This window comes from Pipra filicauda, unplaced genomic scaffold (genome assembly GCF_003945595.2).
Source record: "Pipra filicauda isolate LSUMZ 115617 unplaced genomic scaffold, ASM394559v2 scaffold27_size4233163_pilon, whole genome shotgun sequence".
NCBI lineage: Eukaryota > Metazoa > Chordata > Aves > Passeriformes > Pipridae > Pipra > Pipra filicauda.
In genome coordinates this window covers 1,836,797-1,855,342 of record NW_024104398.1, presented here as the reverse complement: position 1 = coordinate 1,855,342, position 18,546 = coordinate 1,836,797, and positions in this window count along the sequence as shown.

Here is an 18,546-nt window from a genome sequence, read left to right as displayed (position 1 = left end):
GGCCCAGCTACAGATTTTCCACTGGGCACAGAATAAGTCTGAGAGATATGATATGAAAAATGAGGCTTCTGTTCTAGGATTAGTGCTATACAAAATGTCTTATGTGATCTTACAGATTTGATTTGTTTATGGTTATAAATTTTAGAAGTCTGGAGTGTTTTATTACTGGGGTTGGAGGTCTTTGAAGGCAAACTATAAGAGAATGGTCTTGAAATGTGCAAAATTATTGGGCATTTCTGGATGATTCTTTTGAAGAGATACTCTATTGGAAAGAAATACTGTCAACATATGTGGGAAGGACTGTGCTTCTTGGACCTTTCGCACCATTTTGAGAAGGCTGATGGGCAATTCAGCTAGCCCTAAGCACCTATGTAAGTAGGTTTGTGCAGCAACTTAGATAAAGTAGATTAATACATGTATTTGCCTGAGCTCTGTGCTATGCAAATAGATACCACAGTGGTGGGCACATTAGAGATGACGGATGGATTAGATGTGAGCAGCAGCTGCACATACTCAGTTTCCCAGATCTGTTCTAGGCTTTTCTGGGGCTGAGTCAACCACTTGTGCACATATGTGTTGTATTAATCATGGTGTTCTGTCTTTTTATTTTTATTGACTCCATATTATTTGCTATAAATTCTGATTTTGCAATTATGAATCATCTCACTGTCTTCTACAATTTCCCTTCCCCATGTTGCAAAACAAATTTAAATTCAGTCAGTGTCTACTGAGATCAACCAGTTTGGTTTTATGTTGTGGGATGCCACCCTTAAATGTACAACGCTAAGTTTACAGATAAAGCTGCTTTACATGTACAGGAAAGTTACTACTCAGTTATTCTTCCCTTTTGTCCTAAATTCTTTAGAAGCACTGTTGTTTCTGAGAATCTCCAAGCACCATGTTCCCCATCAAGGTTTCTTCTTTTATATTCAAGGGTGTGGTGGGATTTGAAGTCACCTACCTGAATTCACCCAACTGGGTCAAAAAACATTTCTTTGCTTTTCTTCACTTGCAGCAAATATCTCATTTGAGATTGCTGGGGATGCCTGGTTTCTCACATGAAGTTGGGAGCACACTAGGAACCTTTCCCAACACACAGTGTTACTCTATTCAGTAAGCCATATACATTTTGATGACTTCTACTGAAAAGAAAGGGAGCAGAGTTGGGGGTGGAAATGTTGACAGCCTCTGCCTGCATCAACAAAATCCAGCCCCATTTATTTTAATTATACCAAACTATGATTTGGAGAAATATAAATTTCAAGATGGATGCAAATCTCCTGCCAATCTCTGCTGAGCAGAGGGGAGCAGTGGAGAGCCACTTCCTGGCCACAGCTGTAAGCCCTGTTCCCCCAGAAGCCTTAGCCATGTCCAGGCAGAGATGGTAGGCCAGGTGATCTGGCTTACCCTGGCAAATATTTCTACTGCTTGCCACTGTGCAGAGATCTGCCAAGTCATGTTAACAACCTTATCTGGGCAAATGTCCCTTCCTTGCCACATGTAACACCGTGGGGGAATTTTCAACCCGAAAGCTTCAAAATCAACTGCAAAAAATTCAATATAATCAGTTCCCAGGATAGCATCAAAATACAAATGCTACAAACAGAATTGGAGGGTTGGGATTTAATGTCTTTAATTTTTCAGAACCTGTTTGGCTTTCTTGGTGCTGTCCTTTTTTCACATGGTTCCTAGTTCTCTCTTTGCATCTGTGGTGCATCTGTGCATATTTACTGCAGCATGTGCAGAGGTACAAAAATTTTATCTTCTTTTTTTTTTTTATTATTATTCTAAATGGCAGTTGTCTCAGCAGTATTTTGTTTCATTTGCACAGCAAAGCCTGGTTTTCCTCTATGAAATAAGCAAGAGGTGCAGAGTCCCATGCTTGTATCTGGGTTATGCCATTTTAGTTATATGTAATTGCAGATTTATTTTCTCATAATTCTTTTGGTTCTGTGCTAATATGCTTCCTATGCTGCTAACCTGTATGATGATTTTTTCCTGAGGATGCTTAGTCAATACAGAACTCTGACCTGTACACCCAGGATGGTAAAGATATATACTTCCTACAACAAACTCTTTTGTTTGCTTACTCCAATTCAGCATAACCACCTGCAGTGCACCATTTGTGTGTCACTTTGTTTCACGGATCTGAAGCACAGTTTTAAAAATCTCTTGATGGAACATACATGTCTCTCCCTGAAGTGATTCTTGTGCTCCTACTTTGGAAACAATTAAATACAGTTCCACTAAAATAATCAGGAATGTACTGATTTATAGTATCTAAAAATCTGCTTGTTCTGTACATAAATAAATGCAAAAGTCTGCATTGCCTGCCCTCGTTTGTCAGTTTTCCTGCATACAGTGAGGAAGGTAAAGACAGATGGAAATTGTCTGGAAGTGGAGATTTAACTATATGAACTATTTCTATATATGAAGAAAGATGGAGAAAGCCCACATCTTCTGCAATATTTTCCCCAGCTATTCTCTTGCCATACTAATTTGTACCTGCAATGGATACCTCAGGTAAAGGACTTCACTGTCTTTTTCCAAGTATACAAAATTTCCAGTAAGATATATGTTCATATGCACATATATATATCTGAAGAGAGAGACAGAGTCCTTTTTCATGTGTGTGCTTTGCATGACAGGAGGCTCAGAAGAGAAAATATTAGTTTTTCATAAGTAAAAAAATATAATTACCCCCGAGAAAGAAAAGTTGGTAATGCCTGGTTGATCTATTCTTTCTTTGCATATTTACTTATTTCTAGTGTGTTATAAGACCCTAGGGTATTTTGACTCCTCACTTACTCCAGTGTGACTCTGTCATCTTCTCTGGTACTGAACCAACATACCAGAACATACCACCAAACTGATATTAGTTCCCATGCTTTGTCACACAGATGTGATGCAGAGCAGAAACAAACCAATGCTGGGACCAAACATGTGGTATGGATTGTGATTAAAAAGATCAGTAATGAGGACAGCACCCTACAGTAACTCCAGTGGTTTCTGGTAAATCTTCCTTTTTTCTCCCCTTAAAAAAAAAAAAAAATTAAAAAAAATTTGATAACATTATTATGAAACACTCCGTTCGTCTTCATATCCTGAGCAGTGAACCAATTGCCAGAAACATTTCACAGCACTGGTGAAAATTTACACTATCATTTTCTTTGAGACTAGGAGTGTTTTGGCTCTTTTCAGACACAAACATGTCTCAAGCCCCGGTGCTGCCATGTGCTGCACAGACTGCCCCAGTATGTCTCCTGACACATTCATTAAGAGCTGCTGACTGCAAAAGTGAAGCCTTGGTGCATGTCTCAGGTTTTGAGGTTTTTTTCTTTGTATTTTAAAGCTAGCCACAGTTTCCTGTGCAACCTGAAGTCCGTGTTTCCAGCATACACCCCAGTGTCATTTCCGTGTGACTCAATGCATTAAAGGTAGGTTGGTGCCTGCAGCCTGGCTTTCCCCTAGAACTTACAGTGTCAGCATACATTGAGGAGTGAGGTCCCTGCTCCTGGTGTTCAAACCACTTGTGGGTCTTTGCTGGTACACAGCAAGAGGTTGCCAGAAGTTGAACAACATTAGCACAAGAATGTGCTATTTGCAGCTCTGGGACACGAGGCTTCAAAATGTCACGGGGATAAAGAATTGAACAAGATTCAAATCTGGGTTCAGTGTTATATGAAAATGGGACTATTGAGGAGTAAATAATCAAAAAATATTTGGAAAGATTGCAAAGTGCCAAGTTTTGAAGATTTAAACCAGTCATCATGAACTGGCAGAATGTCTCTGAGGGAAATGATTTATCCTGACCAAAGTTTCTTGCAAATGCTCCTAAACTACCACTGTCATGGTCAACCTATGGGGTTGACCTAAGCTGACCAATGGCCTCATTGATTTTTAGGTGCCAAGCAACAGAAAATAAGATTATATCAGAGGTTAATCCATTATATGTAAGAGTGACCACAACTAATGTGACAGACATGATGTACAATTGCAGCAGAGAAAGCAAAATCATTTTCTTGATGAAAAATAGAATGTGCCAACCAAGAAATGACTCAGTCTTTGCAGCGTTTCAAGAAAAATGTCTTTGAAACTGTGCATGCACTAACCTCACTCATATATAGTGTGAATAGTTTGGCACATTATCTTGTCTCACAATCTCAGGTCAAAAGGAAATCACTCGTTAAAGGAAAAAACAGTAAACATGATTTAAGCACTTTTGAAAGGTGTTATGCTGGCATGCCCTCACAGCAAAGTGCTTTTGTATCTGCAGAGCAAGCACAAAGTAGATGGATACATTTCCCTACACTGTCATGGTACTGTGCCTTGCTCTCCTCCCAGAGGACTGTCCCACCTAAGGGTGAGATTTTTTTACTGAGGATTCCTGGCAGTACCTTCTGTAGCCCATGATATGATTGATCATCCTGCCCCCACACTGAGCCTGCACAGGCTCCCATCAGCTACGAGGCAACTGTCAGGTACCAGCTCCCTCCGTTTGGGCTGGACCAGCTTTAGCTTAGTGACCCAGGTAACTGCTTGTATCCCATTTCTACTGCCTTGAAACAAAACCCTCTCCTTGCTCAGCTGTCACAGGCACTCCATCAGTGCTTGCTCAGCAGCCCCACAAGCTGCCCTGGTGCTCCCAGAGCACCTCAATAACCGTCTGGGTTGCTTGTTACAGCTGTTGGCCCCTCCATTTGATGCTCAGCAGCATTCGGCATTTACTGTCTCATCCTGGTGACCTTCCCTCTGCCAGGCTGTAGCTCCAGGGACATGAGTGGGGCTGGGGACCTATAAGGATGTTTCCACAGCAAGGAACCATGGGGGCTGCCAGCTCCTCCAGCTGGAGAACTCGATATTGATGGCTATCACCCCCGCATGGCTGAAGTGCCCACAGCCCCACCATCCAAGGCCTGGTGAAAACACCCTGACCTTTCCTTATCAGCAAGGTAGGTCTAGATAAATGCCAAAGGACAGAAGCATGTCAGCAGCTCAAATAGAGAAAATAAATTCTGCTTATTGTTACAGCTCTCGGTGACATCAAGGCAGCTTGGCTGAAGTTCAGCTCTTTACTCCAGCATTCATCTGTGCTGTTGTGCTGTTCTCATCTTATCTGTAAAGGTGTTAAACAGATTTGCTATCTCCCTTTGTGGTTTTGACACTTGTACAACAGGTATGTTTTTCCTGTGTTTAGGTTTTCCCTGGAGCTATTATCTCCAAATACAGCTCAGGAAGCTAATGATGCTTAGTTTGGAGATCTGAGTCTCCCTGATGCAGCCACATTAATTGGTGTTATATAGCCATCTCGTAGCTGAGGAAACCAGGTAGTAGCAAGCTAATTCTTTACTGTGAAAAAATCTGTCCTCTTCTAGAGTTGGGGTGGGAGCATTAACAGCCATTTGACTCTGCCCTTAAGGAATCAGAGATCTCTCACTTCAGTGGGAAAAAACTCTTTTCACAATTCCACTTTAATTTACTTATTCAAATCGATTTTTAAGATAATCCGGATATCATACTTATGTTACTATGGGACAGTACTTGTTACTTGACACACAAAAAAAAGAGAAAACAGACACAGAAGGATATTTTTTGTCTTCTTGCTTTTAGAGATGTTTATTCCCACAGTATACTTGTGACTCTTACTATTGCACTGTCTGCTTACCAGCTCAGTAGACAAAGCCCAGAAGTCTGCTGAATTAGGTAAGTGTATGGTTATTTTTAACTGAGTTGAAAATTACTCGTTCGTATGGTATGTCGTGCAACAGATATACACTGGTGTCATGACATTCTGTCCAGACACTTGTCCTAAATTTAGCTCTGAATTTAACCTGAGTTGTAGGGCAAATAATTAAATGTCAGCCCTGCAAAACAAACCTGTTGCTTTGTGATTTGGACGTAAAGGAGGCATAAACCTCTGATACTCTCTCCTGCATGCTCAGTCAGTGCAAGATAATGAAGCTTTCTCCATGGCAATAGAAAAGAGTGCATTTGACAAGGGCTTCAGATATGGTATCTACCACATATGAATTTGACCGCACACAAAACCAGCACTGGGTAAATAGAGATGGTGGTGCAGTGTCCTTTAGCACAGTGTTCTGGTTCCTCCACTGCTCTTGTCTGCACAGCAACCGGCAATGCCCCAGGCCTGGATATCTCATCAGGGTGGTGGGCCAGCATAACATGACAGGAGTCAATGTGGATGGCAGCTTTTCCCCCTGTTTTGAGTTTCTGAGCCCCATGGCAGTGAACCCACTTCCATTGGAGTTGGTCAGAAGCAACCTCCAGCATCCATCCCAGGCTGGAATCCATCTTTCAGGAGCCCAACCCACTCACGTCTTCCCTGGGCCTGTTCACAGGAAGGCCCTGCTCTGCCTTGCCACTCCACTAGCACCTATCTTAGGTTCACTCCAAGCATATAGAAAGTCGTAATTCCTTGAACTTCCTTGTGTTAAAAGTTATGGACATTTCTGCAAGCTGCGGAATTAAGGTGTTTTGTTTTTCAAGGTCTGTTTATCTGTGGCATGTAAAGCAAAGACAGATCTGTACATAGTAAACCTGTTGTTCTCATGTCATTGCAGGAAGGAAAGGAGAGCAATGCAATAGGTCTTTTTGCATACAGCAGACACAATAATTAGAAACAAATTAGTCTTAATGGAATTAGAGGGTACCAGAGAAAAGCTTCAAAAGAGACTTTGTTGATAAACTAGCCTAAGGGACCAAATGGAGAGGTAAAAAGCCATTGTATATTTCCAAAGACTGCCTTTAAAAAACTGTGAAAAGGTTGTTTTCCGTAAGAATTAATTTCATCTTTCCATCAGTGCTGGTTTGGAGTCACTGTTTTTTTCCAGGACCTTTGCTATTCATGGCAGCTTGTGTCTCAGGCTGCCGTTCTCGTCCTCCAAGAGCCTCAAAGCAACGGGGTTGCAGCAATATCTCTGAATTTTGTGGATTTTTTAAAGGTCAAGGTAAAGGCGAGTCTTTCATCAGAGTTCTTACTAACATACATTATAAAATAAGATAAATGATATTTGCACAGCAAAGAGAACTAAATGATAATGTTTATGATTTCCCTCTTCCTCCAAGGAACATATATTTGTTTATACAGTCTTTGGGTTGTGCTCACTTCATATTAGCATTTCATGTTCCCTCTGACTGATTCTTCTTTCAGTTTGAGTCAGTGGATGTGACCTTACGGTGACATTTGCAGAGAGGTGTGACTGTAGTAGCTGCACACTCTTCCAAAGCTCACTGGCAGGGCTGAGTTATCAGATACCTGAAATGGGGCTTAGGACCCTGGATACTGGCTGTTCCCCTTGGTGCTCATGTCATATTTCCAGAGGAGTGAGGACTTCATTTTGGTTGGATTTGAAAGGGAAAAATATTCTGTGAGGAGCCACTGTGCAGAGATGGAAATTCTACACTGAGTCGAAGACCACTCTGACTCGGGGTGTGTGTCAGCAGCCATTAAAGTGGGATAAATTCCTCATGAAAGGGGAATTATATTCTTAGTAGAGTGATCTCAAAACACCTACATCTTTCCAGCAATGAAGTATTTAGGTAGCAAAGTCAGCAAGGAATAATGTCTATCATATTCATTCCCCCAGGGCATGTGTGACATCCTGCACCTTTTCCCATACAAGTGCCTCTTACTCCTCACCTCTCTTGGGATACTGTGGCCAAAGCAATCATTAGTTCTTGCAAAGGAAATTGAAACCATCTTCCCCTGTGGGAGTTTCTATATTCTTGTTATTTGAATGTGGGTTGTGTAGCAGGAGGCACAGGAGAGTTCCCTGTGGTTCTAGTGGTTGCATTTGAACTTTGGGAGTGTCTGATGGAAGCACAACATGACAACACTGAATGCAAAGCTCTGCTTGCTGGAATATGATGGTAAAATATGTGTGCCCTAGCTCTATGCTCTCAGTGAAATATGACACCGTAAACACCTTGCTGCCCTTCTGCAGCAAAAAAGTTCAGCCCAGATCTAAGTAACAAGGGAACAGTTCCATGTAATTGGTGCACGAAGAGGTATGCTGTTCTGAAGCAAAGTATTATGAGGATTTTCTGTCCAGGAGCTGTTACTGTCAAAACTAATCAGCATTTTCTTCCTTTCAGAACAGCCACACATGAGCCAAGTGTTTGGATGCAGTTGAGTTAGTCACCGTAGGTAGGTACAGTCTATGGAATACAATTTGTGGTAATTTCATGCATTTCATCATGTGATGGCACATCTATGGCAGCTCTGCATACAGAATGGATCGGTAAAAAGCTCACCAGTCCCCTGGGATGCACAAATCAACTCTGTTTTTTCTCAAGCCTCAGCTGCCTGATTCAGCTGTGTAGTTTAGTAGAGATGAAGAATACTTAATTCAACTAAAGGAAGGAGAGACCCTGAACAAATCCAAAAACCGAAGAAATGTTAAATGTGCTTTCCTAACCTGACTTCTGCTGGCTGTTTAGAGGAAACATGAAGAATAAAGCTATCTTGCTGTTCATTTTGCCATTCATTTTCACATGGTCATCCTTTTCTTCTCGCAGATTCAAATCTCTTTCACTGTTTGTGAGACCCTAGCTGACTCCCCCATCAGCATGTCAGACATTTCCATGACTCTTATTTAAAGATAAAGCAAGTGGATCTAATATGCAGTGTCTGAGCTTGAAATTTGTTCCAGAAAATAGTATAAATATACATATTTATTTTTTCAGGTGACATTTGTAATCTATTGGAATGTCTTGGGGTTAAGCTGAAAATGCAGATCTGTAACTTTGCATGCCCCAGGGTAAATATCAGCCAATCTGATGCAATGCTAATAAATCATAATGATTGTTATTATTATGCTTTGGATGTGTTGTAATAAAGACACAACACAGTTTTATTGGGGAAAAAACCAACCCCCAAATGTATGATTTCATTTCTGTACAGTATTGTTTCTGTAATTAAAATTTCAAACTTCTATGAGGTCTTACTCTGAGGATTTCACAGATACTAATTAAATAAGGCCTTATTCAGCAATCTCTATCCATATAAGTAGTCCTGTTGGCTTCCCATCAGCAAGGAATTTTGGACTGTTCTCTGAAGTTAATGCATTTGATTATTTCCACTTCACTAATGTAGAAAATGATACCCAGAGGAGCTAAATGATTTACTCAAGACAAAAGGGAGAGTTAGTGGTATCTGAAAATAGATCTTCTGAAGCAGAGTCCTGTGCTTTTATTGGAAAATTGTGCATCAGCATTTATAGAAGTTTCAAATATATCAAGGGAGTGCACAGAGCTCTGCAAGGGAGCTGAAGAGTGTGCTTGCTTTGAATGTCATGGGCAACCACCTACAATGTTCATGGCTTACGGGACCTTGAGCCCCAGTATCTTTGTGTTAATCAAACAGTCCATCCTGGAAAGACACAGACACCCTTGCCTGTATGAAGTGTGAATCTGCATCACAGTATCAGCATTTTTTCTTGAGTTCAGTGATCAACCAGACTGTGACAGGGGAGTGAATTTGGTGAGAGATTGCCAAAAAGCAAGCAGAAGGGTTAAAAGTGGCAGATATTCAGTTTTGGTTTTAAGCCAAGGCTAGTTACAATCTTGAGGTAGTATCAGGGTAAAAAAAGCATTGGGTATTGTTTAAAAGTCACAGAGGGTTGGCTGACATCTTGTCAAGGACGTAAGAATTTCACACACTTTCAGTGATGACCTCCAGGGCTCTTCTGCCTGTCACAGTAACTGCTGAATGACTCTAACTTTGGACAAAACAACAGCCCCAGCACTAGATATGAGGGACAGACAGCTTTTTGGACAGCAGGGAAGGGAGATGTGTCATGGGCTGGCCATCCTCTCATGCTGGAGCACAATGGATTGAGGAGCAAGCATGGAGAGGGAAATCATGCTGGTCCTCAAAGACTCTACAAAAGAAGTAGATGAGTTGGAAGGAATTGCATATTAGTGGATTATATGGTTTGGCTACATTTTTTCCCTTCAAGATTGTTCTTGCTAAACTTTAGATGGGGGTGTTTATGCACTGACAGGGTATGTACAGGTAGCCTGAGGCTTCACAAGGTACTCAAAAAGGATTGCAGACCCACTGCAATCTAGGCTTTATTCTCTCTATATGCAACATTTTGCTGTGGCAATCAGTAAAGCAGAAGCTGAAGGAAAAAGCATAGGCATCATTTTGATACTGTATTATAGTTTCCCTTCATTCATTGTGTTAGCTGGACAAACACATGGAAACCTTCTCAAACTGAGCATTATTATCCCAACGTTCCAGCCGATCCAAGTGTCAGTTCTCCTATATGTGCCTGACTCTTTTCTTCTAACTCATCCCTGGGTCAGTGCTATCTCACAGAATCTCCTCCTTGGCCAGCTTGCCCTCTTCCAGATGTGGGGAAGGTGGCTGTCACTTCCCATTTATGGCCTCAAGGAGTCTGAGAGAGTGTCTGTTGTTCACATTTAGGTGGTACAAGAGCAGTTCTTTTCCTCTAGTAAGCTCTTACAAATACTACTTGCAACAGGTTCACAACTGCTTTTGTCATCTTTTGGAATCCTGAAGTCTCCAACTTGCAGCCTTAAAAATACATTAACAACTCTAAAACATCAGTAAATACCCATGTAATGTTTGGCTGTTTTGTTTAACAAGCATCAGCTAAAAGAAAAGGTAAGGGAGCTCACTTCCCCCCAAGTAAATAAAACTCTCCAGGACAGCATATTTTACTTCAAAATTACATGGCAATTTTTTTTTTCCTTCTTTAGGTTCCAGAAACATGTCCATATATGGTTTACTTGTCAGGGACAATAAATAATGATGTAATAGAAAGGTCAACTTTGTGTCATTTAGCTACAGGATGCTCGATGAAGTGAAGTTTGTCAGATAACGCAACAAGGAAGAACTTCAAGATCAGTAAAAGTTTCTGCCGTGCATCTTCAAACAGGAAATCTGAGATTCGGAACAACTTATATTTTGGCTTGTATTCGCTGATCATGGGGTGATCCAGAAATAAACTCCAGGCTTCAAAGCGAGAGTGTTTCCAAGCTGTCCTGCAGTTGATCGAAACATCCAGGCAAAGCAGGGAGACAAATACCAGCAAGGATTTTCTGAATTAAGACTTAATCAAGGAGATAACCCATTTCAACAGTATTTTTACCCTTTTATTTCAGAACAAAAAGGTAATGCAAATATGCATGTTTTGAACTTAATTAGTATTTTCAACTTCTCAGTTTACTGTGTCTATGTAAATATTTATTCCTACAACAGTTTGTAAACTAACACCCTAACACAGTCTTGAAAAGTTTTGTGATTTGCTTTTGTTTATTTGGGGGTTTGTTTTTTTCAAATATGCCATAAAACACTCTCTGGTATTAAACAGAACAGCAACTCTGCCTTTTCCTTATTTTTTTTTAACTTGCAGGTGATGCTTTGTCCCTAGAATATCTTGCTCAGAAATCAGTGCTGTAGCTACAATATACTAAAGTGGAATGTAGCATACAAGGCACAGTGTGAAGGAGAAAAATTACCTTGGCAAATGATTTCTTTAATTTATAAATGTTTAGTTGGTTTGAAAAGAAGCTAATATTGCACTGATTGCTGTGTGAATTAATGTGTTCTGAGAAGAAATAAAATCTTGCAGGTGTATGATTTCCAGTAAAGAATTTGTGCAAAATCATGATTTTGTGGCATTAGAGCATATGCCAGGCTGATAGGTGACCTGTTTTGACAGCTGGGGCTGAACAAGGGGATTTGTTTGCTCAGAGGATTCCTTCGGGAAGCCTGGCTTTGCTCCTTCAGCACTGGGCTAGAACTTGAGCCGTCTGCATAAGCTGTCACTACAAAGAATCCTTGCCTGTTGCTACAGCCGGACAGCATGAGGTGTCATTCTTCTGATGTCTCAGATCTGGCAGATCTGATGGGCACTGAAATCTTTCTGGTTTTAAAAAATCATTTGCTTCCCTGTAGTAGTTATCCAGCATAATATCCTTAGAGAACTGCAAAGATTTATCTGGAAACTGACCTAAAATGCAGCAAAAATATGAGTACTTTGAGTGCTGCAAGTTGATCTGGTTTCCATTGCCCACAGAGGATCTGTCCTGAAAGGTGCCGCAGTAAGAAATGAAGTGGAGGCTTGGTTTGCTGTGAAGACATCCAGCCGTGCTTGCCTTCCCCCACGTGCTCCTTCTGCTTTCAGAAGTAATGACAAATACGTGGAAAGGCAAACGTATTTGCAAAGGCTGGGGCTTAGTCATTCCTTGCAAAAGACAGAATTATGAAGCTGCTCTTCTCCTCTCTCTTTTGCAGCCTCCAGAGACTTGGTAATGTTTTTAGAAATATGGTTTATCACACCTTGAGCCGTAAATACCAAGGTCCTGTATTGAGTTACCAGCTGACTGGGATAAAAGCGCAAAGGCAGGCAAAGTCTGGCTCTGTTCTCTTAATGACCTTGTCATTCACCTGCCACCCTCCTTTGACAGAAATAAGTAATTCTGCTAATTCTGCTGCCTGGAATCTATTAAGGGAGGACAGGCAGCTCCCCTAAGCTTTTCTTTAAGGAAGTGCTATCAATGGGGACCAGTTGTTTCAGATGCTAATGGTATTGAATTGCACGGTTCTGCATGTTCAAAGCCAGCTGTAATCCTTGTTTATTTATGTTGCATCAGGGATCAGAGGCCCATTCCCCCAAACACTGTATGTTGACAGAGCTTGTCGTCCAACTATAATAGCAACCTAATTGTGTTTGTCTGTGGCTTTTGCTATCAAGCAGGTGATTACTAGTAGCCACCCTGTGAGCAATACCTTTGTTTTCAGAGATCTGCCAGGTATAGCTGCCCACAAACTCAGGACAGAGCATTGCAGTGTGGCCCTGGCACAAGCATTTAATTTCTAACCTTGCCTCCTGGTCACTGGATGCAGCTAAGTTACCCCTGTATAGCACAGGCCTGGTTCCTACATATAAATAAACAAACTCTCTCTGAAATCAGGACAGCAAAATTAAAAATAAGTATCAGACTCTAGGTGGAAATGGTGGTAAGTCTAGATTCCTGAAGATCTTGTCAGACTGAACTACTAAGTGGCAGCACAGAGAGCAACATCCTAAGATATGTTTCTGCCAAGAGAGATCACTAGTGAAGCCATCCAGACCTGAAGGCAAAGCATTCGCTAAGGAATAATAAGGGCATTAAACCCACAGCTTCAAAAATCAGGTTCTGCTGTCCCAGTAGATGCAATGCGGTGTGCTACCTGCATGTGAGGATGGAATCTTGGGCTGTCAGAGAAATGCAGGGTACAGCCAAACCTTAAAACATCCCCACAAAACCTGAAGTTAGGGTGAACAGTAAACCCAGCATTTAACTTATAAATCTGATTCCAATACTGTAAACCTACGCTAAGCAGGCTTAGGGCAAGAAAATAGATTCAAGCTGCATTTAGAAAGACCACTTTGGCCAGATCTCACTATTCCAAACCGGCTCAAACATTTCTAGCAACAGAGATTGTTTTTTTTTCACACCTTCATTACAGGATGTGGAAAATATTTACCTCACAGCGCATTAGTCTAGTGAGCTTTCATAAGGCTGTGGTTGGCAGTTCACTGATGGCCTCAGATGGGGTAACCTTAGCCCTGCTGTACCAGCTGAGCTAGGGCAGTGCCAGGAACTCACAGGAACACACCAAGCTCAGCCATAGGGAAAGAAGGGTAAACTGAACCAGGTGCTGGTTCTTATAGCCTCTAGCCAAGGGCATGTGCTCGGCCTGTCATTGCAGCTCAGCTGGCTCACTGTGACTTCTTATAGACATAATTTGGACCAGTGCTGGTGCCCTGTGGTCCTCCAGCTTCAAACAAAAGCATCCCCAGGTGGAAGGTGAGGGTGGTAGCTCTGCTCTGCTCCACTCCACTCAGGGCTGTCACACAGGGAGCTGTAGGGAGAAGGCATGTGTTGTGCCTCCTGCCAAACTCAGTCACACCACACAGGTCAATCTGAGCAAGGGGACACAGGCAGGGGTATGCAAGAATGGTTTCAAGCCCAATTATAACAGTCTCTGTGGGGTTTCAGGGCAGCCAAGGATGTCTCTGGCTCTCAGTAAGGGCCCAAAAGCTCCTGCAGCCCCAGGATATGACCCTCACACCTTCATCATGTTTGAGCAGTTCAATGAGCAGACGTGAAAGCTTTGTTTTGAGCCCTACAAAGTTTCTCCCTGCAGGATGAGTCAGTGGCGCGAGCTGCAGCTAACACTGTTGTTTCTGCACTCTGTGGAACTCTTGTCAAAATATTTAGATTAGTGAGGCTCACCAACATGCAGGAAACATTCTCCCTTTGCTCTGCAAGTGGATTGGACCCAGTTAACCCCTACCAAGAATAAGAGGGTGAAATAGGAATGATCCATGCAAACTTAAAATCTCCCTTTCACTCTCTGTGCCTTAACTGTGAAACAAAAGGAGGGAGGGGAAGATGTGCAGAAATGGCTTTTATACCTAGATCCATTGGGAATTTAGTGAGATAGCTAAATAGTTAGCTCCTCTGTGCCAGGGTGCGGCATCATGTTCTCAGTAGTCTCCTGCACACTTCTCAAAGCCCTGACTGCCCCTGAAAGTACTGCAACACCCAGCTCAGAAGCACAGTGAGGATGGATTCACTGCCTTCCCTACCTCCTGTGGCATAAGGATGCCAGTGATGGGATTGGGCAGGATATTGAGGAGGGATCTGTGTCCCAGGTTGCACTGGTGCAGGTTGCCCTCAAAGAGGAGCAGTTTCATCTCCGTTCTTGCATCCTTCAAAGAGTCACTGTGCATCACCTCCATTAGGAGCTTATGATCAGATCCTGCCCTCTCCACTGACGGCTTTGTTTAGGTCTCTGAGTCACCATTGGGGCCAGGTCCATACATTAAGGCATTACAGTGCTGGATGCAGTGCTGGATGCTTCAGACAAGCCCTCTGACTCCAGCCCGTGGATTCCACACATCTGCCATTCACCAGCTACTACGTGAGTACCTATGGGCAGCTATGCAAGTGCTGCTCAGCATTTCAGGAGCTGAGAGAGCCAAACAGCAGCAGCAGCTGCTGGAGAAACAAAGCTGTGTCATTGTTCTTGGCCAGACACTCACTGGAGCACAGCCAAAGACAGGTATTGGAGCAGCTGGGGTGCAGGACGGGCAGCAGCTCCATACAAGAGCTATCTGTTGCTTGGTGTCTGGGCTTGGATCTTTGGGACAGCAAGGGTCATAGCAGAGCTGAGGCATACCAGCTCCCACTGGAGAAGGTAACTAACTGTAGCCATGAGAGATACGGCTGAAAATGAAAATAAAAAATAAAATTAAAAAAGTAAACAAAATAAATAAATTTTAAAAAATAAAAACCATCAAAATTTGGCAGCATTGTTTAGAGCCAATTGAAGGTTTTATTTTGGCATTTTTCATGGATGTGAAATACATCCTTTGCTGTTAAACGTCATAATGTCAGCCTGAAATCTACTGGGCTTCCCTTTACCCTGAAGTCTTCCCACTTCTGGGGTGGGCTTGGCTAGTCTGAGGTGGCTATTGATGTGGGAGATACCACCATGTCTGAAGTGAAAACCTTAAATTCAAGATTTTAAGTTACTTATGGCCTAATTCAAGTTCTTGCAATTTCTTCAAACTGTATTAGTTTGTGAGGGGGTGGGTTTTTTTAAATTATGGTTAAAGAAACAAACATGAGGGTCTGGACATGCATAGGTATGGCCCTGTTGCCATTTGGGGAGCTACCATTTCCTCCAGGTCAGGACCGTCTCTGGGCTGTGCATGCAGCAGCAAGGGCTACCACAGCAGGGTACTTTCCTGGTGTGAGGCTTGTGGCATTCTGGACCTGTCTGCCATCAATGTAGGTGCAAGTGCCCAGGAAGCCAGGCTGCCCCAGGCACCTGGTGAGCTGGGGGCAGAGGCCCTGCCTGCTGGAGAGAGCAGCTGCACAGGGAAGAGAAGCTGATGGCTCCCCTGAGGCTCCTGCTGAGGCAGGTTTCTGCACAGTGGTGCTCATGCTCATGGCTCTGCCAGGTGGCCCAGATAGTAGGACCTGAACCTGGGCACAGCCAGGCCGTGTGGAGCTGCAGACCAACCCTGCTGTGGCATCGCTGGGACAGGGACCAGCAGACACAGGGTGGAGTCAGGCAGCTTTTTTGACAGGTGCTTTTTTGCTACAGGTGCTCTCAGCCAGCCCCTCACCTCTCTGTACCTGGGGGACATGCCTCCACAGCCCCCTCCTGCTGGGTCCCTGACCCACCCTGTCATGCTCATGTCCTCCTGGGCAGCTTGTTCCTGTTGCTCCTCATCCTACTGTTCTCCATTATTTTACACAGTTCTCACTCAGTGCTTATAAAAAGTAAACCTATTCCATGTTGGCTGTCATCTGAGGCAAGCTTTTCCTTTTCCTCCCATAAAAAAATCCCTTGGCTCTTGAACACTGGTGGCCAGAGTGCTCTTTGGCATCCAAATGAGATCTTACTACAGCATCATACCATTCATGCCATTAGTACTTCCCTATCACTGCTGGAAATTCTTCAGTATTTTGGATCATCCTGGCCTTTTTAGTCCATGCTGCATTGGTGGTTCACAGTCATTCTGTGATTGCTGAGTGTGCCCCAGTGTTTCCCCCTTCTCTCATTTCCAGCTCACTCATGACCTTGAACTTTGTTCTGTGAAAAAGCAAAAAATCAGAAGTGAAACACAGCAATGTTGTGTTGCTTTCCTTGCTGAGTGAAACAAAGGCACTTCAAAGCATAGCTTTGCATGTTGCTCGAGAGATCTCCAGATATGGAGGAAAAAGTTGCTCAACAGTTTCTTTATACTTCATGGTGGAGAACCTGTCCTTTCAGAAAACCAGCAAAGAGACAAACCTCTTCCCTTAATTTCCTGCAATTAGAGCAAGAAAAAGCCAATAAAAAGAGGTCTTCTAAATAAAATTCAAAACTGTACCTCTTTAATCTTACGGGGATTTCCTTTACCTATTTTCCCTTGAGATTTGGAAACCAAAAGAAGCAGATAAAAACCTGCCCTGTGTGCAACAGCTCACTTCCTCTTTTTAAAACACCAGTTAAACCAGTTATTTCTGTGTGATAGAAAAGACTTAGTTCATTAAGTTTACATGCAGATTTTAGCTGATAACATTCTCTCCCTGGTGGAGGATTTCTGAAGGATTTTCTGGTCAGTCTAATCAAGAGGCAGAGATGATAGTTGAGCACAAGACAGTTGAGTTTCTTTCTTTCATTTTCCAGATTTTGATGATCGCAATTTCTTTTTATAGGAAAGCAAAGAATAATAAAAATGGCTACAACGGCAGCAAATACTCAAAGACAAACAATAGGCTGTGAGGAATACAGTCTGTACAGTAGCCTGAGTGAAGATGAGCTTATAAAGATGGCCATCCAGCAGAGCTTGGAGGAGGACCCCGCAGGTCAGACAGGTGCCCAGAGCCACCAGAAGTCAATGGTGGCATGTGCTGGTGCGGCGGCCACCCCCAGCCACGCCAGCCCCCACAACCCACCTTACCGCATCTACCCTTGGCAAAGGTAAGTGAGTCCTTGCCCGGGAATGGAAAACAGCCTCCCCTGTCAGACCACGTGCTCTATAATTAGCTTTGCCAGGCGGCTCCTCCGCAAGCCTGTCATTAGTGTGAAAGCCGGAGTCTGCTATAAATCCAATGAGGTCAACAATTTATGTGCTCACAGCAAAAGGAGAATATGCTTGATGTTGTCTGTTTTAAGTAACAAATAAAAGAAAAAAAAGAGGCACAAGCTTTCCTGAGCCACAGAAGCCCTCCCGAGGCTACCTGCTCCTTTCCCCCTCAGGGACACACTATACGCCAAGCTTAGGTTTTACCAGAGAGGGAGGACAGCATTTGTTATGGGAAAACATAAGAGAGATGCAAAAAATAGGTATAATGTGAACTGGCTACCTTTTAGATACTCCAGTTTTTAGAGGATGTGGCTATTTCAGATCAGTCAGATTTCAAACACGCTACTCTCAGCCAAGAACAGCTCCAGATACCAAACTGTGGCACCATCCCCCTCCCCTGCAGTGCTGAGCTGTCATCACAGAGACCTGCTGACAGTTTCGAACACAGGCCATGTTCCCCTTTCATTTTATATAAGGCAGATTTCTCAAGGGAAAAGGGAATAGGTCCCAAAGTCACCTCCAAAACAAGGGAAAAATATCCTTTTAAACTAATTTTTCATTTTTTAATAAACTAGGAGTAACCAAAGTTTTGCTCCTCCTTTGTCATAACTCCACCCTCTGATGCCTTGCTCATTAACACCTGTGGTTGTTTGGTTTCCAAGGGTGGGAAACTGGGAACAATTCAATGATAATTCAATGTAAGCATGTTCATAGCTGTGGAATCAGGATGCAGTATAGCCTGCAATCCTACTCCCCACCAAAGATTGTGGCTTTTCAGTGTCATTACTATGTTCTTAAACTGTCAGCTGTGCTGCGGGGACCCGATGCTGGGGAGAATAAGGGCTTCCCTGGCCATTTGGTCTTGTCCTCCTTGGGTATCCTTTGACAACTGCTATTTTGGCAAAAGGCAGCATTA